Below are 22282 nucleotides of genomic sequence, written 5' to 3'. Positions count from 1 at the left end.
TGTGGATGTTTAAAAAAATCAAGAATTAGTGTTAAATTTATTAGCTACCCCCCTCTTTTTCTTTTTCAAGTTTTTATTTAGATTTATTAGGTACCTCTTTTTTTCTTTTTCAAGTTTATTAACATACAGTGTGATATTAGTTTAAGTGTAGAATTTAGTGATTCAACACTTACATGTAACACCCAGTGATCATCACAATAAGTGCCCTCTTTAATACCCATCAACCATTTACCCTATTCCCCTGCCCACCTCCCCTCCAGTACCCCTCAGTTTGTTCTCTATAGTTAAGAATTTGTTTCCTGGCTTGTCTCTCTTTTTTTCCCCCTATGTTCATCTGTTTTGTTTCTTAAATTCCACATATGAGGGGTGCCTGAGTTAAGCATTCAACTCAATTTCAGTTCAGGTCAAGGTCTCATGGTTGTGGGATTGAGCCCCATGTCGGGCTTCATGCTAAGCATGGAGCCTGCTTGGGAGCCTCTCTCTCTCTCTCTCTCTCTGCCCCAACCCCTCCCTCTCTCTCTCTCAAAATAAATAAATAAACATTAAAAAAGAAAAATTCTACCTATGAGCAAAATCATATGGTATTTGTCTTTCTCTGAATGACTTATTTTGCTTAGCATAATACTTTCTAGCTCCATCCATGTCATTGCAAATGAAAAGATTTCATTCTTTTCTATGGTTGAGAAAGATTCATGTGTGTATATGTGTGTGTGTGCATGTGTATATTTATATATATTAGGTACTCTTTTCCTTCCATTTCATGAGAGTAAAATTTCTTTGGTGGGGGTTGATTTTTTCAATGTACTTTTTAATTAAATTTGCCATAATTTTATTTAACATTTGTCTCCATCTATATTCATAAATATATTGTTCTTAATTTATTTTCTTTTAAATTTCTCTTAGTGTCTCCCTTCTTCCCCTATGCCCTTTCCTGCCTTCTCTTTGTATTTTTCATCTGTTGGTATTAGGTTTGTACTAAATTTGTAAAATTAATTTGGAAGCTTTGTTGTTGTTTTTGTTGTTATATTGCATGGGATTTCAAAAGAATTTATTAAATCATCTGTCCCTAGCGTCTTTTTATATTTTCTTATTACTTAAGATAGGTTTTTGCCTCATATATATTCTTTTTTTAAATTATTTTTGGTTATGCCTGTGATGTAGACACAAAGTCAGAGCACAGGTTACCTGGGGAATAGTCAAGGAAAGGATTATGGCCAGAATACAGAATGAGGAAGTTCTGCATAAGTAATGATCTGGTTTTTATGAACATATTTCTATGTAAAATATTTTAAACATACATAAAAATATAGAGAGAAGTATAAAGAAGAATACCTGAGCCCTTACAACCCACCTGTGTCAAATCTCTGTTTATTTTGTCCTTTTTTTCCCCCTTTGTGGTTTTCAGTGGGATCACTGCTTTTGAAAGTGAATCTTGATGCTGTTTATAGTAGGAATTTTAGCCATTTTTTATAGAGTTATTTTTCATTGTCGTACAATGTTTACTTTGAAAACTTCATCATCTTGTGATTTTTAAAAATAAAAATTGTAAAATTTTTATATCAAAACAAGTTATAAGCATAATACAAACTAATTATAAGACTAATTATAACATAATATAAACTAATTATAATATAACTGCATGCTAGTTACATTAGTTTTATTTGGTTACTATATGGGCAATATAATATACTTGTCAATAATTCTGGCTCTTGGGGCGCCTGGATGGCTCAGTCGGTTGAATGTCCAACTTCTGCTCAGGTCATGATCTCACAGCTTGTGAGTTTGAGCCTCTCATCAGGCTCTGTGCTGACAGCTCAGAGCCTGGAGCCTGCTTCAGATATTTTGTGTGTCTCTCTCTCTGCCTCTCTCCCACTCGCTCTGTCTCTCTCTCAAAAATAAATAAAAATATTTTAAAAATTAAAAAAAGTAATTCTGGCTCTTAAAAAGAAACAAACAAAACTTTGGCTTAATTTTTGGCTCAGCTGTGGACTTCTGGGCAAGTTATTGTCTTAAGTTTTTCATTTTTGAAATGATGAAATAATGGCTATTTTATGGACTTATGGTAAGCTTTTTGTGAGCAAAAAAAAAAAAAAGCATGTAAGGAGCTTGGTTGGCTCAGCACCAACTGCATTGTAAGAATTCAATACAAAATTAACTCATTTGATTTCAGGAGAGTTTTTCCCTAAAAAAATTAAATTTCCTTTATGTCCTTGCATTTAGGAAATGAAATATTGCTTATGGTGTTTTATGAACTAAGAGTGTACTCAGCTCCCAAGTAGATTAGAACTGATTGTATTTGATCCCATGAAAATGGAGGTGCCCAACTTGCTATGTCCCCTCAAGGCCTCACCTACCTACCCTCCACCCCTTCAGGCTCTCCTTTGTATCAAGTGTATGTCTGGTTGGAGGGAGGAGTGGCACAGAAGTTGTATCATTTGCCATTGTCACACCACAGGCTGCTATACCGAAAACATACCAGTGAATCTAATCTCTTCTCTTAGTGGAAAGAAGGGTATATGCTCCCAGTGCTGTTTTTCTTCCAGGTGGAGGAGGAACTTCTCAGTTTGGGGCCATATTTGATCATCATTGACTCTCACTTCCAATTTCCCACTTCCATACTCCCTAAGTTAGGATGCAGCTCTGCGCTTTACAACAGCTCATAGCCTCATCAAAGTTGAAACGGACAAAGATTTACTGATCTTTATAACAAGCAAGGCAACGCCGTTTAAAAGAAAACAAAAAATGATTCTGTTGACAACGCATCTTTTCATCTGTCAAACTCGGTGGTTGTGCACTAATGGGGATGGGATGGCAAACTTTCCAGGGCATTCAGCCTTTAGCAGCAGTACTTAGGGAGATTACTGGTTTGCTGAAATATGAATATAAAACACCTCACTCATCAAATTATTTCCTAGAATAGTTTGCTGGGTGGAGGCTCACCAAGTTAATAACTGAACCCAACCCACAAGTTTATTGGCAAAGGACATATTTATGCTTAATGACTTTGTATCCACCCAGACAGATAAAGAAGCTTTGATATCCTGCTCAGTTGACTGGGAAGAGGAACATGACTCATTAGGGTATTAAACCAATCTTTTGGAGACAGCCTGGGGCAGATGATGAGTCAAAAAAATAGAACTTTTAAAAGAAAGAAAATCTTGTGCAAGAGAAACATAGGGAAGGATGAATAATCTTTGCATTATTAACATGTGAGTCAAGAGTTACGCTAGCTTAGAAAAAAACTAAACACCTCTGCTGTAGAACATTTCCTACCTAACTACACTGTTAAATGATCTAAGGTATGTAAAAGACCTATCCCAGTGTCTGGCTGGCAATTAGTGTTACTCAATATTTGTTTCTTCCCTTCATCTCTGGTTTTGCCTTTTTTTTTTTTTTTTGAAAAAGAGTATTTTGAGAGAGTATTTCTATAGTTTCATGTAAGTTCATATTTATAAGGTATTAGTGTTTAAAGTCTAGCTCTCTCTGTTGGTTTTATTATTGACAATAATCAAAGATGACAGCAAATTTAGTCATCTGTTTTAAATGTCTACCATATGGTTCAGAAGTTATTTGGGGGAACATTTTGGAATGAAGACTGTTATCTCACTTTGGTATACTTACTATGATTTTGCCCAGAAAAACCCTGTACATATAGCCAGAATATGAATTTTAAAGTATCACTGGTAACTCCACGTAACTACTCATTTTTGAGTGCTAAACTACCAGATTTGATATTTTAAATTTGGAACCAATCTTTCCAGTTCTTTCCCTGAGGAAATAAATTCTTTGAAATACTAGCAAATTAGAGCACCTTTTTAGCTCTTCCACAATAAATTATTCGGCAGGCTTAGAAAAAATGATGACACAAGTACTATTAAAAATCATTGCATTCTGAATCAGGGTGACAAACACTCTCACACATAAAACAAAATATATATAAGGAATGAACAATCTAAAATAATTGAGTGCCTCTTTTTCAACCCCACCCAGTTACCCAGCTGGTGTTTACTTAATGTGTGCAGGTAGCATATTTTTGGGACTTCATTAAACTTAAATGTATGAAATAGACTCAAAAAAATTTTTTTCTCAATCAATAACATTTAATTATACGTCTCTCACTTAATGATGTTTTACTAAAGTTGATCTTTTCTAGAATATGCTAATATTGCTATCTTCTAGAGCAAAATGTAAATAAAAATAATCACAAGGATTTGCCTGACTTAGTATATATAAAATTTTGATGGGTTGGATATTATCTCTTTCTAGAATCCGCTTTCCTGTTTCAACTCACTCCCCTTCCCCATGCCCCTCTGCTCCAACACACACACCTTTTTGGGCATGTTTCACTTTAACAGATACAACTTTGTTGTTGGGCCAGTCTGTCTATAGACAGGATGTAACTTGTAGGAAGGATGACTGGTGTGCCAGGAGGAGTGAGGCTATCAAGCTGAGGGGCAAGTCTACCTGTTTTCTTTGCTTCTTTACCCAGTATCTACAGAGTAAGCCACTGTAACTCAACAGTGTGAGGAGTTGTGACTGATGTCCAGCTCTTTGTAAGAAAAGTGTATGTATATAGAAGTGTATGTGTGTGTACATATGGGGTGTGTGTGTGTGCATGTGTGTACGTGTGTGTGTGTGTATGTATGTGGGGGTGTGTACTTACTTGTGGGTATGGGAATGTGTATATGTGTGTGTGTGTGTGTGTGTGTGTGTATGCAGGAAAGAACTAGCATTGTGAAATATCCTTAAGTACCCTTGGTCAGCCTGCCTCTTTTTGAAAAACAACAATAAAAACAAACTACTTTAAAAAATCTCATGACAGGAAATAACACACTGGAAACCAGACAATTGTGATGTGGAAAACTCTAAGAACTCAGAACAATAGAAACTAAATAATTTATTAAAATAGCATGTATAATGGAAGTTGAGAATAAGTAGGAAGGGAGCTTTAGGAATCAGCTTAGTTTACTAGGCATCTAATAAGGTCATGAAAGCAAATAACTATTTGCCAGGTTTTCATAAGCATCATTAGATTTTTAGTGCTCTCATCCTCAAATATAATTGTAAACTATATTCTTTTTTGCAATGCAACTTTCTCAAATTCAAATGATACTAGTAAAGAATTGACAAAGAACTGATTGCATAGGTTTCAGAAAAACAAAAGTATTGGTAATTAGAAAAAAAATCTAAGTAGTAAAGATGAATGGGTTATTGTAGAATATAAAATGCATCTATGTCATATTTTACATTAGTTCAGTTAGAAAGTTGTTACTATTATTGGGGTGCTTGGGTGGCTCCCTCGGTTAAAGGGTCTGACTCTTGGTCTTGGCTCAGGTCATGATCTCACAGTTTTGTGGGTTCGAACCTCACATCGGGCTCTGTGTTGACATCATGGAGCCTGCTTGGGATTCTCTCTCTCCCTCCCTTTCTGCTCCTCTCCCACTGACTCCATCTCTCTCAAAATAAATAAATAAATAAATAAATAAACTTAAAAAAAAAAGAAAGTTATTATTATTTACTCTACTATTATGGGTAGAAATGCCATGTATGTGGCTAGTTATTAGAGAGCCATTGGTTTTTTGTGTGTGTGTGATATGGTATATACCAAGAATACACTTCTGAAAATCATTTATATCCACATCTGACCTAGATGATTATGGAAAGAGGATAGTGGAAGTAATAATACACACATATACCACACAAACAATACCATAATGAAAAGTGTTAAGGAATAAAGTTCTTTATCAGTTCTAATTGTTTTATTATCTTCACAGTCTATCTGATTTTAAGAACTGTATTTCTGGGGCGCCTGGGTGGCGCAGTCGGTTAAGCGTCTCACTTCAGCCAGGTCACGATCTCACGGTCCGGGAGTTCGAGTCCCGCATCGGGCTCTGGGCTGATTGATGGCTCAGAGCCTGGAGCCTGTTTCCGATTCTGTGTCTCCCTCTCTCTCTGCCCCTCCCCCGTTCATGCTCTGTCTCTCTCTGTCCCAAAAATAAATAAAAAACGTTGAAAAAAAAAAAAGAACTGTATTTCCCTTTTCTTCCTTTAGACACAGAGCACCTCTGTTGTCTTATCATGAGCTCTTTCTCACATGGCCTTTAACTTTTTAACGTTTGTTCGTTGACCTGCTTTGTTTTGAGATAGAAAGTCAAAGAAGGGGGAAAGTGGGTTACTAATTATCATTACCTTTTCAGAGTTAGTGCAAGTGCTTGAGAAACTAAAGCCCTATGGCAGCTCCTCATAGACTCATTGTTTAGAGTTTGTTTATTCTGAAGAATTTGCCTTGTAATTTTGGTTCATAACATGCACCTTACTATTTTTATATTAATTTTTTCCTTGTCACTATTCTGCATTCTCTTTTTTATGTTTGCCTCAGTTTGATTAATTACCCTTCAATACGTTGCCTTGTCCCTCATTGATTGACCTTTTCTTCGACATATTTTTTATATTGACAACTGACCCTTTGGAAAAAAGGCAAGAACAGATTCTACTTGTTGCCAAGCTTCCCTAACAATCTTACACCATGATGCTGTTTTGTGAATAAAGTTTGAGGTAGTTAATAAATTATATCTTGAAATGATCAAAGAAGGGATTGCCTATTTACACTCAAAACAATTTGCTACAAACTACTGAATGCTAAAATTGAACTAAAAATGCATTTATCTACATGAACTGCTTGAAGTAATTGATTCTAAAATGCCTGTTTTTCTGGAGGTACAATTTCAAACCATAATCGGATGGAGGATAAAAAAATTCCCCAGACTTTTATACTAAGTATGAAAAGTCAGGTATGAGACTGATGTTTCTCTGACTAAGCCTTGTGCTTTATAGAACTTGTTATATAAAATGGAATCTTTCAGATAGCTGAAAGGGTATTAAAACAATAATCTTTCAACTATGCTTTCCTTTTCCAATAACCGGCTTGCACGTTACTCAGCATATTCAAACTTCCTTCTTATTAGTTTTTAAAAATTCTAGGAAATACTGTTCATTGTATGCTATGAGAGATTTTATTATAGGATTAAAGTCCTTTCCATAGATAATAGGCTCTTGAAGCAGGGTACAGGTATTCTATACTATAAGCCAACACTATCCTGCCAGGTGAATCTTGAAATGGAACAAATTTAATCATTTCCTACTTTGTTTTATGGCAAAAGCAGCCATGTTATAAACTTTGCAGGCCACATCTTATCTCAAATTCTCCATCCTGGATCTATCTAACCATCTTGTTTCTGTGTTCAGAACACTGGAAAAGCTTCAGGGGGAAAAATCCTGCGAATTTTTTTTTCAATATGCAATACTCTAATTCATGCTTTTGATTCAGTGTCTGCTGTGTCCTCACTGTGGTCTTCTCTTAAGGGAGGGGGAGGGGCATCTCTGGCCACTCTCCTATCATCACTTATTCTTAACCTTGCTCTGCACCACCTTCCTGTATTTGGCTACAGATGGACTTTCTCTTACTTTACAGACAAAACCAAAGCACTGGTGAGGAACCCTTCAGCTTTACTAACTGCCACCTACAAACTTATCTGCTTCCACATACATCATTACAGTTTTCTTTCTCTTACAGTAGAAAGAATATCCTCCTATTGACGAAAGCTAGGCTGCTCATCCATGCTCCTGCCCACAGGCTCTCCGAAGTCCTCATGCCTTTTGCTCAATCGTTTATCCTTCCCGTCCTCTTTATTTTCCACTGGTCACTTGTCATGAACCTCAGTTCTCTGCTCTGCCATAATGAGGATAGTCTACAGGTTCAGCTCTCCTACTTTTCTTCTCTCATTTTGTGCATCAGAAAGGAGATCTTACCCACATCCATGTCTTCAAGCTCACATTAAAGATATCAACATCTGCCTTTAGCCCTGACTGCTCTCCTGAGCTCTTGATATCCACAGAACACCTTGACCTAAATGCCAAAAGACACCTCAATACTAAAATGTTCAGAATGGATCCTTTCTAACTAAGAAAATTTGTATAATCTTTTCTGTTTTCTCCTTGTGGATGATTGGGATGGTACTATGATTGTCTAATCTTGAAACCTAGGCATATCTTTATCTTCTCTCTCTCTGACTCTCCCACCTTCAGAAAATTACCAATCTCTATTGAATTTAATAATAATTAATAGTACTTAATATGGGCCAGTCATTTTGCTAAGACTGTCCTCTTTTTTCTATTTTTTTAAAATTTCTAATTCACATTTTTGTAATGTGTCCTCTCATTTAATCTTCAGAGTTACCCTATTATAGGTGGCTACTATTATCTCCATTTTAAAGGTCAGAAAACTGAGGCACAGAGAGGCAAAATAACTTGCTGAGATCACAGGATAATACAAGAAATAAAGCTGGGATCTAAACTCAGGAAGTTTTATTATAGAGCTGGCCTTTTAACAACCATACTATGCTGATCTCTAGCATGTCAAGATCCTAAATACCTCCTGAATTCATTTACTTCTCTTCTTTCTTATTTTAGCTGATGTGGTTCATGCACTTCTTATTTCTTGCCTGTGTAACTTTCTACAACTCCCTACCCCAGATCCCTTTTCTAGGATATGTCTGATTAATAAACCCTAATCAAATTTTCTGGGGTATTGGCTAAGCCAAGTCTTTGTAAAACAGAAATTCAAATCTTTACTTCAGGGATATTTATTCAATTACAGGCATACCTCAGAGAAATTACACATTCAGTTCCAGACCATCACATAAAGCCATAAAAGTTGTGTTTACACTGTACTGTAGTCCACTAAGTGTGCAATAGCATTATTGCACTAAACAAACAGTGCACATACCTTAATTAAAAATACTTTATTGTTGGGGCACCTGGGTGGCTCAGTCAGTTAAGCATCCAACTCTTGGTTTCGGCTTAGGTCATGGTCTCATGGTTTCATGAGTTCAAGCTCCTTGACGGGCTCTGTGCACTGAGTTCCCTCTCTCTGTTCCTCCCCACTTGTGCTGTTTATGTCTCTCTCAAAATGAATAAATAAACTTAAAAAATACATTATTGCTGAAAAATGACAACCATCTTCTGAGCTGTTTCAGTAAGTTGCAATTAGTGATCACGGGTCACTGTAACAAATATAAGAATGAAAAAGTTTGATATATTTAGAGAATCACCAAAATGTGATGCAGGCAGGAGAGCAGATACTGTTGGGAAAATGGCACTGACAGACTTGCTCAACTCAGGGTTGCCAGAACACTTTTTTTTTTTTTAACTTTTTTGTTGTTTTTACTATGCACTACATTAATTCAGTGCATAACCTTCTAGAAGGGGTAGATGAAGATAACTGAGTTATTTTTCTTCAATCAGGAAAATGCTTCCTTAATCAATGTTCTCCAAACCCTTTGATACATAGTAATGATAAACTCCACACATGAGCCTCTTTCCATTAAACTCTACTCATATGAATAATGGGCAACGCTTTTTCCCTTGTCCCCTTTAGTGAGCCTTGGATATGCGCAGTGGCTATGCTGGGGATGATCAAGCACACAGCCATGATGCCAATCTGGGCAGAATGTGGAACCACATTGCATTATGGTGGCCAAGGCCTAACCCTTCTATCCTAGCCCTTTAAAGGTGACCCAGCCTCTGGGTTGCCAGAGGCCTTTAATTTGTAAAAAATGCAATATCTGCAAAGCACATATTAAGGTGAAGCTCAGTGAAACAAGGCATACCCATATGTATTTGAATTTTTTAGCATTCCATGTGTTCTCTTTCAGAACAGTGATTATTTGTATGTTGTCCATATTTGCCATCTTCTTTCTTATAATTTTATGTCTTTGTTCTTTTCTATTTCATTTTGATATTTCCTCAAGCATGTCTTCTTTGTCCCTGACTATATTTTTATCCATATCTATTTTACCTTTTGTTGATTCTAACGACAAGTTCACCTCTGTAATAGTTTCATTTTATTCTTTTATTCATCCCTGACCTGAACTCCATAAATACACTTCTCAGCTCTGTTCTCTTTTCATCTCTTTTTTGATCTCTTGTTAGTCTTTCAGGCTCTCTCTTTTTTTTTTTTTTTTAGAAGGGCAAATTTTAGGAACTCACCACTGGTCAGCCTACCTCTCTTTGAAAAACAACAATAAAAAATAAACTACTTTGAATAATATCATAACAGGAAGTAACACACTGGAAACTGAAGAACTGCGGATGGGAAAATCTAAGAACTTTGAACAATATAAGCTAAATATATATTCCAAGATTCTTTGAATCTTGGGAGAACTATTTGTTTGACATTGACCTTTTTTCCTAGGCAAGGTCCTGAAATTCTGTGTTCTTTATTTGACTTTCGTTTCTTTTCTCTGTATTTTTTCTTCAGTATCTATGTTTCTACCAGGGAAATGGATGTTTCAGAAAGAAAGAAAGATAAAAACAGGTGATAGCTCCTAAAATTAAAAAAAATAATTGTATATAACAAGCGTTGAGAGAGAATTTTGTAAATTCCTTAATCTTCCCCTTTAACATACCAAGAGCTGAATCTGGATAATTTGGCACATAGGTTTCTCATGTAGTATAGAAAGGATACCTCTTAGCCAATGATAGTGAAAATTTTTATGATCTATAAGCAGGAAGCTTGCTTTCTGATAGTAGAAGGAATATATGGTATAGGGAACATCAAAAAGATTGCCTGTTTTCCAGCATGGAAAGAAGGGGAGAGAGGGGAGGCGGGAGGGAAGAGATTAGTGAAACATGTGTCCTAATTTTGCATGCATTAATTACATGAGGGAAATAATAAGGGTGAGGGGGTATGGGCTCTTGCTTTTGTCTCCTACTTAGGATTATGAGAGAAGCTTACCTTCCAGACTCCCCTGTGGCAATCTGCGCCATCAACTTAAACACAACGGGATCATGTATTTAGAGGCTTTTAAGTTTAGTTTCCCTGTTGACTTAATTTGTGACCCTCCAGAGGCTGACCCAAGGAAAGGATTTGGGTACAGGAGGCTTTACTTGAGATGTATTTCTAGGAAACACCAATAGGTTACTGGAGAAATTAAACGAAAGAGAAGAAAGCCAATAAAAGTGTTGTGTGAGCAGTACTCAGTAGTCTTCTTCCTTTATCGGGAAAGCCCCATTCTCCCCTCTCCTGTGTATCTCTTTACTACTCATGTAAAACACTTCACTTACGATACTTCTGGTCTCCAAATGTGTGGGAGGTTTTCCAAGCACCAAACAATTCCCCATGGCATCAACTGGGTATCCTACAATTTAGCTAATTTCTGACACTCTCTACCTGGAGACAGTGTCAGAGCCCACAGGTTAAGGGTTCAGTCCCACAGTACTACTGTCACTTTACTTTAGATGCCAGTTACAAGTCGTAGATCCCCAGATTACCCACAACGTCTGTCTGATTTGGATACAAATTGGGGATTCCCATGACCCCCTCCTCAGGTTCAATTAATTTGCTAGAGTGGCCCACAGAGCTCAGGGAAACACTTGCTTACATATGCCAGTTTATTAAAGGATATGATAAAGGATACAGATGAACAGCAAGAGGGAGAGGTGCACAGGATGAGATCTGGGAGGGTCCTGAGCACAGGAGATTCTGTTTCAGGGAGTTGTGGTGTTTTACCCTCCCAGTGTAGATGTGTTCACTCACTGGGAAGCTCCCTGAACCTCTCACTATTGGGATTTTGTGGAGGCTTCCCTACATAGGTATTCCCTACATAGGCATGATCAATCATTAACTCCATTTCTAGTCCCTCTCTCTCCTCAAGAGAATAGGAGGTGGGACTGAAAATTCCAAGCTTCTAATCATGGCTTATTCTTTCCGGTGACCAGCCTTCATTTAGGAGCTATCCAGGAGCCCAGAGTCACCTCATTAGAACAAAGGCACCCCTATCACCTAGGAAATTACAAAGGTTTTTAGGAGCTCTGTTCAGGAAGTGGAGTCAAAGCCCAAATATTAGAACAAAAATGTTGCTAGTGCTCTCAGCACTTAGGAAATTACACAAGTTTTGGGAGTGTTGTGACAGGATTTGGGGAGCAGAGGCCAGTACACATTTTGTTCTATTATCTCACAGTTGTGCTATCAAACAAGTTCCTGCTGTGGACAGAGTCTAATCCTGCTGGGGGACACTGGGGAATAATTTAGAGCTCATACCTCAGGTTATCCCACACCTAAGGTTAAGGAGCTAAAGTATCTATCTACTGTCTACCAGACGGTCATTAGTTGAGGGCTGCTTCCAAAGGGCATTAATTCCTCGGCATGTGTAAACTATAGTATGAGTTCACACTGCTGGCCACAGAAAACCTTTAGTCAGGGAAATGAAGGCATTGGGATATGAAAGTCAGGCTGGTGTACACAGAAATGATAAGTGTGAGGGAATATTGTCTGGGCCTGACAGCATCAGATATACCTGTTTTTTCATTCCAGGTGGCATGGATGCTGACTCCACATGGCATCCTGGTGGCAAGGCTCTATGACCCCAAAGCTGAGGCAGGGAGGGGACCAAGTGGAGACATGGGAGCCTGCAGCCAGGAGGGGCTGAGAGGAGGTTATGTCGGCACTGCCTAAGCCGGAAGAACAAGGTAGGAATTTAGAAGGCACACAGTGTTATTTCACAGGTCAATTGTTGGACATATGTTATTTGTTTCTGTCTATAACAATTCTGACCCTTTCCAAAGCTTCCAGCCTCTTTTTAAAAAAAGTTTATTTATTTTGAGAGAGAGAGAGAGAGCACACATGCTGGAGAGGGGCAGGGAGAGATGGAGAGAAAGAATCCCAAGCAGGCTTCACAATCTCAGCACAGAGCCCAGTGTGGGGGCTTGAACCCACGACCTCTGAAATTATGGCCCAAGCCAAAACCAAGAGTCGGACACTTAATGGACTGAGCCACCCTAGCACCTCTCTAACTTCTGATTAGTAGAAAAAATTTGTTAAGAAAAAATTGTTAAGAAAAAAATGTTATGACATTTAAAACTTTCTCTAGCTCTATAGCCTCAACAGTCCTTTTGGGTCAAGTTCAGTCTCAAGGAGGATATGCTCAAGTTCTGAGGTATCTTCTGTTCTCACATCTCCTACCTGTGGCTCCTCCACAGGGGAGTGGAAAGAGAAGTGTGTCTTACCTGACCTTCTAATGGTGGAAGAGTCGAAGTTCTCAGGTGTGATATTCTCTGTGTCTTCTGGTTTCTAGGGTGTAAAAAGGATAATTTTTATTCATGTGAGATTTAGGTAGAAGGTTTATTTCATTTAGCCACAATCCCAGTTATAATAGTTCTTTACTGGTTTTGCCCACACTAGTGCATATATTTGTTATCTGCTCATTTTTCTCTTCCCTCTTATCTGGCAACAAAGTCCCTAATCCTCTGGACACAGAAATGGTCATGTGACCTAATCAGAGTGCATCACCTACTGGTCACAGTGATTATTAATTTAAGGTATGGGCTTGTAACTCAGGCTGATCCTCAGAGATTTTTGTCAGGATTTTCAACCTGGAGCTGAGAAGAAATTGGAAGGAAGTGAATCTGGATCTACAGAAACAATGTCCCTTCCTTTCCTTCCCCTCCCCCATGGGTTTCTGTTAAGTTTCTCAGGATCCACCTAAGAGTGAAACCATATGGTATCTGTCTTTCTCTGTATGGCTTATTTCACTTAGCATCACACTCTCCAGTTCCATCCATGTTGCTACAAAAGGCCATATTTCATTCTTTCTCATTGCTACGTAGTACTCCATTGTGTATATAAACCACAATTTCTTTATCCATTCATCAGTTGATGGACATTTAGGGTCTTTTCATAATTTGGCTATTGTTGAGAGTGCTGCTATAAACACTGGGGTACAAGTGTCCCCATGCATCAGTAACAATGTCCCTTCCTTGGTGGAGAAATGTTCTGACAGAAATGAGAATAACATATTCACTGAGAAGTGGAAATGAGAGTTAGAGGAGTCCTGTTGAAATCCAAATTTCTGCTTCCAATCACATGCAAAGCTAACTCTACCTTTACCCTTCTTACAGTTTGGTTATGTGAGCCAATTAATTTCTCCTTTTAGGGTTTGCTTCTAATACTTGTAACCACAAGAATCTACAAGGGAAAGTTAATATTGTTGCTTTGTTTGTAAATGAATAGATTTAATGAAAAGTAAACTCAAACCCTCAAGAATGTAAACTTGTACAACCACTTTGGAAAAACATTTTGGTATATCTGCTGAACTTAAAGATATGCATACCTATGATCTAGGAATTCCACTCCTAGATAGTCACTCATAAGAAACTTTTGCACCTGGGCACCAAGAACATGTCTAAGAATGTTTATAGCATTGTTGTTGTTGTTGTTGTTTTGTAATACGAAAAAAAAGAAAAACTCAAACTGGAAACAAACCAAATGCCTTCTGTATGAATATAAGAATGGGTACTTTATGGTATATATTCATACAATTGAATATAAAACATTGAAAATAAAGTACATATATATTTATTGACATGGTAAATCTAAAAAATATAATGCTGAATAAATAAAGTTTATTGAGTTTTCATCCTACCACATGATTCTATTTATATAATGCTTAAAACATGTATAGCTAAACAGTATGCATAATTGTATATACAGCATACATGTGGCAAAAAAAAAAAAACTGCAGAGAGAAGCATGGAGTGATATTCATAAAATTCAGAGTAGTTTTTATCTTTTATGGGGGAGAAAGGGAAACAAGGATTTTGCTGTATTCTATTTCTTAAGTTTTGTGGTGGGCACATGGGTATTTATTATCATTCTTTAAGTTGTGCATATAAATTGTACTGTTTTGTTTGTATGACAAATTTCATTAAAGCAAATCCAGTTAATTGATTTTGAAGTAGCATATTATTAAGTTGGGTCCATTTTCTGGCTCCAAATAATAAACCACAGGAAATTAGAAACATTTAAATTCAGTTGCGTGGAAGCAGTTGTCACTAACTCTGAGACCGAGTTGGTTTTATTTCAAGTTTCTAGCTATTATGTAACTTAAAACAAATGATAAAACAAACATGGGTATCTCATCCCAAACAGTTTTATCCAGATGTCAGATAGTATTAGTCAATTTAAATAATGAAATGATAAACCATGGCCATTGACTATATTTTCATCTTCTAATGTTCTGGTTAACGTCTTAGTTTAGTTTCTGAAAACATCCTGCATTTATTTTGCTGTAGATGTGTTTAGCCAAAGTCGCAAAATGACAACTTTTGTCCTTGTGAATCTCAGAAAATTAGTCATCTTATCCTTTAGGACATATATTATTTCTCCATGTGGAGTTGGGAACCATAGAAACTGTGGCTGAAAGCATTGTTGCAATAAGCAAACATGACTATTTTTAAGACTATGAAGATTTTGAATACAGTCAGCACTCATGAGTAAGTCATATGGAATTAGATTGGCTATATGTTTAGTGTTGAATGGATCCTGGCAACCTGTGTTCAAATGCCTTCCAGTTAAACATCACAACACCTCCAGGGTGAGTCCTCTGGGTCAGGACACAGATAAATATTTACATGAACCTGCTGCACAGCTGTACTCTATTATTTTAGTAGTTCATGTGGAGAGACAACTCAAATGTCTAATAAGAATGTCTAGTGTCTCCTTTTAGCTTTACCTACTAAATTTGCCTCTTTAAAAACCTTAAAAAATTTTTATTGTGACATATAACATACATACATAGAAATACATAAAACACAAAAGTAAATAATTATGTTTAAGGGGATACTAATGCAAACGCCACCTAAGTCAAAAAAATAGAACATGGCCATCACTCTAGAAATCCCTCATGCATCTTTCCTCATGGCAACTCCCTCTGCACCTTTTAGAGGGAAGCACTATCCTGGTGTTTTCATTAATTCCTTGCTTTGCTTTGTAGTTTTGCCTCCTAACTATGCATTCCCTGAAATATAGTTTAGTCAATGCCTGTTTGTTTTTAATGTTTACAATCATAGCGTTTATGTTACTGCCTCTGGCTTCTTTTGTTTGACATTGTATTCCATTGGTTCCATCCCTGTTATTATACATAAGTGTTCTCTTAAATCTCCTAAATCTTTCTTATATCTTTGATCTGTCATGTTTTGTAATTTCTACAGCACTCTAGCGATGGGAAGTATCAACAATTCTACTTTGGTATGTATGTAATGGTAATCTCTCTGATTCTTCCACCATACAATATTTTTAAAATTTTGTAACATTTACTGAGTATCTACCATGTGCTAGGACAGCATGAAACCCTATTCATGTAATGTTGCTGTACTCAGGATAATTCTGAATAGTGGGTAGGTTTAGCATAGTACATCTTTTCACAGAATAAACTGAAATTTAGAAAGATAAGCTAAATTCAAGGTATAGACTCTCTGATATTCACTTATCAGATTTAGTTACACTTAATTATCAGTTATAAATATTTTTATTATACATTTATTGAGATGGCAAATATAAAAAATATAATGCTGAATAAAGAAAATTTATTGATGATTTTAGTCACATTGAGTAAAATAAGTAAACTTGCCATTTCATAGTAGTCTTTGTCTATTTCACCAAGCTCTTGATATTTTGCCTTAATGTTCCATTGGTGCTTGTATAGTTTGTACTCCCCTTATGTTAACAGCCTTTCTTCTACTATTCATTACAAAAATTCATTACTTTACATTGACAACTTCCTTCTGGCCTATAGCACCTGTAGGTACTGCTGTCTGTGAACTTCTTTTCATAGGAGGACTAGAGAGATGACAGCTCCTGTTATAGGAATGCAGGGAGAGGGCAGTCCAAATAGGCAGGGTCACAGGGCGGCAAGAGCACAGAGCTGGGAGTTAGCCATCTCAGTTCTACACTTGTCATTATCTAGCTATGTGGCCTTGGGTAAGTTATTTAGCCTCTCAGGCTCAGTTTCATCATGTATAAGTGAGGGAGTGGGTCAGTAATTTTCAAACTGTAATTCAAGAACCATCCTGAGTTCTCATTTTAAATGCAGATTTTCAGGCCTCATGGAAATTTCCCAGTGTGAGAGTCTGTATGTTTAACAAGCTCCCTGAGTGATTCTGATGCTCACCATGAGTGAGGGCCAAGTGAGACAATTTTCTTATTTTATTTTATTTTTTTAATTTTACTTTGTTTTATTTTATTTTATTTTTGCAGAAACTACTCAGACAGTGTCTCTTCCCTCTTACTCCCCCAAAGGAGGAGAAGAACGATTATCAATGACCAAGGACAGCTGCAAAGACAACACCCAGAGTGAGCTTCACAGGAAGGAACACTGCCCCCTCTCCTCACAGTTTCAGGTACTCTACACGTTCAGAGAAACTTCTCTAGTAACAAATGATAGAAATGATCCCTGAAGGTATAGTCTTGACAAGTGTCTGATTTTAAAATCCTGGGATAGAATTTGAACTTTTGGTACCTTAGTATCTTTCATCAGATACTTATTTCAAAGAGTTCTGTTTTCTTTTGTTAATAAAAATAAACATAAAGCCATTAAAATTTAAGATGCTAAGTAAATACTGACTATCATTGCATGGAGTAAACAACAATAACACAGTCTAAGGTACTAGTTATCAAAACAGCTTGGGACTATTTGGTGTTCATACACTGAATAAAAATATTAGTGCCTCAATAGAATTGCATCCATATCATTAAGAGGTATTAATACAGTGTTGCAGGAAAAAGCAGCATCGCCTGTCTACAAGACACAGCAGGATCAATATGATTGACAAGGAATACAGAGTTCCATGCAGTCTTATTAAGAAAACAAAGTAGTTGTTTAGACTCTTAAAAGTCAGCTTATTTAATTATAAAATATGCCAAATATATCACCCAACAGATTGGATACAGTCTGTTGGCTGATTTATTTTTACTTTGATATGGCACTCCTTGCATATTTTTCAAATTCTTAAGTGACTATTCAGGAGGAAAAATCTCCTGATACCATTTAATATTTTCCTGGGGGATATTCTTTATATTCTGAGGAATTGAAGTCACCCAGCTAATTGCTTCCATTTTTTGTGTTTTCTGTTTCACGAGGAATAACCAAACTGAAATTCTGTAGCAGTTTTGACTTTTCTCACTCAACAAACTCTTCGGTGGTTCTCAAACCCATACCTGAGGCAAGCACCTCACTTATCAGTGAGAGGACTCAAAAACCAGTAGGTAGGGGGTGTAAACCAAGTGAGATGAGAACAGAGTCTCCAGGAATATGTGTAATTTTGAAAAGTTCCCAGGGTATTTTTCTCTAGTGTTTGAGTTCCAAATCTGGGTCCCAAATCTGTCAAATAGCAATTATTCATATATGTATTCATAAGAGGCTAAAAAGCTTTAAATACAGTATTTGTTATGGTCCTGTAAAAACAAGACATTACAACTGGGAGTAAACAGGGAACGTAACTACCAAAAGTATATAAACGCTTGGCCAAGAATGATACTATTTTCAAAATAGTATGGTTATTGATCGCTACATTGGTATAGACATTTTTACTTTCTCAAGCTGTTTCCCTTTCTCTTTTTACCGTTGCCTTCTTTCTAGCCCACTAGTAAGGTAAAATAGATAAAACTTCTTAGTAATTGTTCTCACTTCCTTTTCTTCCTTGTTTTTCATGAAAGACTTGGAAATTAACTTGACCCCTGAAGAACAGGTAGATTGATTACTTGAGAAAAGGCAGATAATATATCAATTAGAAGGAAGGGTATGCTCAATGATTAGTACATAAGAGCAGCTGAGAAGTCCTTCTTGGCTGAGGCACAGTAGGAGGTGGGTATGGGATGTATAGGGAGGACCAATCCTGGTGAAATGTCAAATGTCAGGCTGAAGTGTGAATAAGAAAGAATGAGGAACCATTGAAGATTTTAAGGAAAGAATCACATTCAGTAACTGCCATTCTAGAAGATTCATCTGGCAGCAGGATAGTGTATGACTTGGAGAGAAGAGCAAGCGGAAGCAGGGAGAGTAGTTAGGAGGATTGAAAGCAGATCCTAGATGAGTATGTCTCCTTCACAAGTTGCCATTTTGTTTTTCTTAACTTCGAAACTTCTTGAAAGAGCTGTGTTCACCTACTGTCTTTGCAATTTTATTTCTGACTCATTACCTCACTGAAATGGTTCTGATGAAGATTACCAATGACTTGACTGCTAAATGGAAAGGTCTCTTTTCCATCATTATTTTCTTTTACCTACTCTATAGTGTTTAGAAATGCTGACTTCTCTCTTCATCCTTAAATGTTTTTCTGTTGGATTTTTATAACATTGTTCATTTTTCTCTCTCCTCATACTTTTGATTACTTTTAAGGATCTTTTAATGATTCCTTTTACTCTGTCAACACCTTATATATTGTGAGCATCTGGAATTTCATTCTTAATCTTCTTACATCTCACTTGTGAACCATCCACACCACTGCCAACTTCTAACTCATGGGCTTCTATAACTTTGCTTATTGTCTGTGGCAAATCCCAGAGTCACAGCTTATGTTCACATGGTTCTCCCAAACTACAGACTTATGTTCCATTGCCTTTTGGACATCTCCACTTGAATGACCCATAAACATTTCAAAATCAACATGTTTAAAACTAAGCTCAATATACCCCTTCCAAAGCCTGCCTTTCCATCTCCATTGCCTATCTCAGTTAATAAGTTTGCTTTCCAATTATTTGGCCAGGCTAAATCTATCCATGCTTCTCCATTAATATTCACATGTGGCTTATTTTGTCTTGTCTTGCTGGTTCTTCATCTTCTCTGTACCCCATTGCCCCTGCCTTTATTCAGGTCCATGTAGTTTTCCACTGAGACTCTTTCTAACTCACCCCATTCCATTCAGTCTCTCTCTACTTTAGTCTAATCCTCCACACCGTCATCAGCCATATTTTTCTAAAACATATCTATACACCTCTATAGTTCTCTTCTGATTAAAAATAGCTCCCACTCTCCTTGGTGTTAGGAAAGAATCCAAAATTCCCACTATGGCATTCAAGGGATATTTTGGCCTTAAACAATTTTTCCAAGCTTCTCTCTCAACATTGCTCAAACACTTAGTCTCTGCTTCATTTAGGCTAAATGATGATGGGAACACAATCCTCCATTTCCTGTCTCTGTAGTTTTGCACATTTCATTCCTTTCACATTCCTCCTGAATTCTTCACCTAAGAAACTTATTCTCTTGTCAAAGGACAACTCAAATCACCTCAGAGACTGGCTTATTAATGCTAGACCTGAGGGCATCATTATCATAGATTTGGAGTCTGCTCCTCAGTTTAGCAGGACAGAAATCTTAAATTTTCTGAGCATTCAGATCCAAGTAGATTGATTCATATCAGTTAGACTCATGACATTCACATAAATATAACACTGAGCCTGTTTATTAACTTACACTGAAAGCATAACTATCAGAACTTAAATTTCATAATCACTAGTATGAGAACTTGCTTCTCATAGGAAAATCTCCATGGGAAGCTACATTATAATCAGGTTGTTATTGAGCATTGAATTGGTGCAAGAAGATTAAGGTGGGTGATCATAAAGGCTGTTGCCAAGACAGACTGATGCATCTGTCTGTGTTATAAGGATATATGTGCCAAGAAGCCAGACTGAATGTGGAAACATGGCCAACGTTTTGCCTATCTGGGATAATTCTAGAGACAGACTAGGAAAGCTATTGCTCCCTTTTTTAGACTGCAGAGCACACTATGTTCCTTTTGGTCCCACAGCCTTTCTCTATAGCTGTGGAACTTGAACATCTCAAGCATTTTTATCTGTGATTATAAATGTAGCCCTTGTAATTGTGATGTCTCTGATGGATTCTCCTGCCTGTGCCCTGCCAAGGAACTTCCAAGAATGCTTGCTTGGGTTTATGCATAAGCCTTGATCATCCTTCTATGCCATAACCAACTGTATAACCTTTAAATCTTGGTATTTCTAAAAGGGCCATCTCCAATTTGGAGTTCTGTTTTCCATGTACAGATGGGATTATATATCTACCACCTAATAACTACAGTCATCATCCTTTCTTGCCTGTAGTATAGCATCTTAAAGGTCTCCCTTAGTCCACGCTTGCCCTCCTATAATCTATCCTCCATATAGCTGAGTATTGTTCAAAATCATGTCAGATCATGTCACTCCTTTGTCCAAATCCTTCCAATAGCTTTACATATCACCCAGAGAAAGATTTTGTCTTCCGTTATTCTCTCCCTGGATGACTCACCTCCAGCCCCACTGGCCTTCCCGCTCTTCTGTGAATAGACCAGGTACCTGCCCTCCTCGCACCTTGTATTTGCTCTTTCCTCAGCCCGGCTCTCTCTTCTGCTGATAGCTTCTTGGCCGTCCCTGCTCACTACATTTAAAATAGAAACCCTCTTCTCTATTTCCCTTTCCTTCATTGCTCTTACACCATTTAATCCACTGTGTATTTGTTTGTCTGTCATCTCCATCTTGCTACTGGATGGTAAACTCCACAAGGGTTGAGGCTTTGTCCCTTTCATTTTCTGCTGTGTTTCCCAGGAGAACTGGGCAGTGCAGGGCCTGCCATGGAGTAGGTGCCCCATGAGCATTTGTGGAATAAATGAATCCAAAGTCTTTCCCTTCACTTTTTTCATGGAGATGCAGCTATTTAAAAGTAATCATAGGTATGTGTCTTTATGTTCCTCCCCCCTTATTTTTTCCAGGAGGAAAAACTTGTTAAGGCAATAGAGAAAGTATTTGTTTTTGGTTTCTGTATTAATCAGAGTTCTCTAGAGAAACAGAACAAATATGATGTGTAAATATATGTATATGTATATGTACATATATATATATATATATATATATATATATATATGGAGAGAGAGACAGAGAGACAGAAACGGAGGAAGAGACAGAGAAAGATTTGAAGGAATTGGATCACATGATTGTAGGGGCCGGGGAGTCCAAATCTGCAGGATAGACCAGCAGGCTAGAAACCCAGGTAAGAGTTCATGCTGCAGCCTGAGTTCCAAGGTAGACTGCAGAATTACCTCTTCCTCTGATGAACCTCAGTCTGTTTTCTCTTAAAGGCTTCAAATGATTGGATGAGGCCCACCCACATTATAGAGGATAATTTGCTTCACTCTAAGTCTTCTGCTATAAATGTTAATATCTAAAAAAATAACTTTATAGCAATATCCAGACTGGGACTTGACCAAATATATGGATGCCACAGCATACAAAAGCACATAAAATGAACCATCACAGTTCCTCATTTGTGGTTTTTCTGGCTACTGCATTCACTTGGGATCTACTGAGAGCCATGTTTATGCAGCTAAATATTGCTGGTAATTTGTGTTGAATCTCATGGTTGCTTTTATTTTTCCACATCAGCGTAAAATTTGTTAG

General features: G+C 37.2%; 1 non-coding gene and 1 pseudogene across 1 annotated transcript; both read right to left on the bottom strand.

Moving 5' to 3' along the window:
- Positions 1-9315: 9315 nt before the first annotated feature.
- On the bottom strand, positions 9316-9522 carry LOC101086395 (annotated as a pseudogene).
- A 7572-nt stretch (positions 9523-17094) lies between these two features.
- LOC111560730 lies at positions 17095-17304 on the bottom strand. The gene has a single exon (XR_002742710.2). It is a non-coding gene; the product is annotated as a small nucleolar RNA U3 (small nucleolar RNA).
- Positions 17305-22282: the final 4978 nt, after the last annotated feature.

This window comes from Felis catus, chromosome B2 (assembly GCF_018350175.1).
Source record: "Felis catus isolate Fca126 chromosome B2, F.catus_Fca126_mat1.0, whole genome shotgun sequence".
NCBI lineage: Eukaryota > Metazoa > Chordata > Mammalia > Carnivora > Felidae > Felis > Felis catus.
The sequence above is the reverse complement of the archived record's forward strand: the minus strand, read 5'-3'. Positions and strand labels throughout refer to the sequence as shown.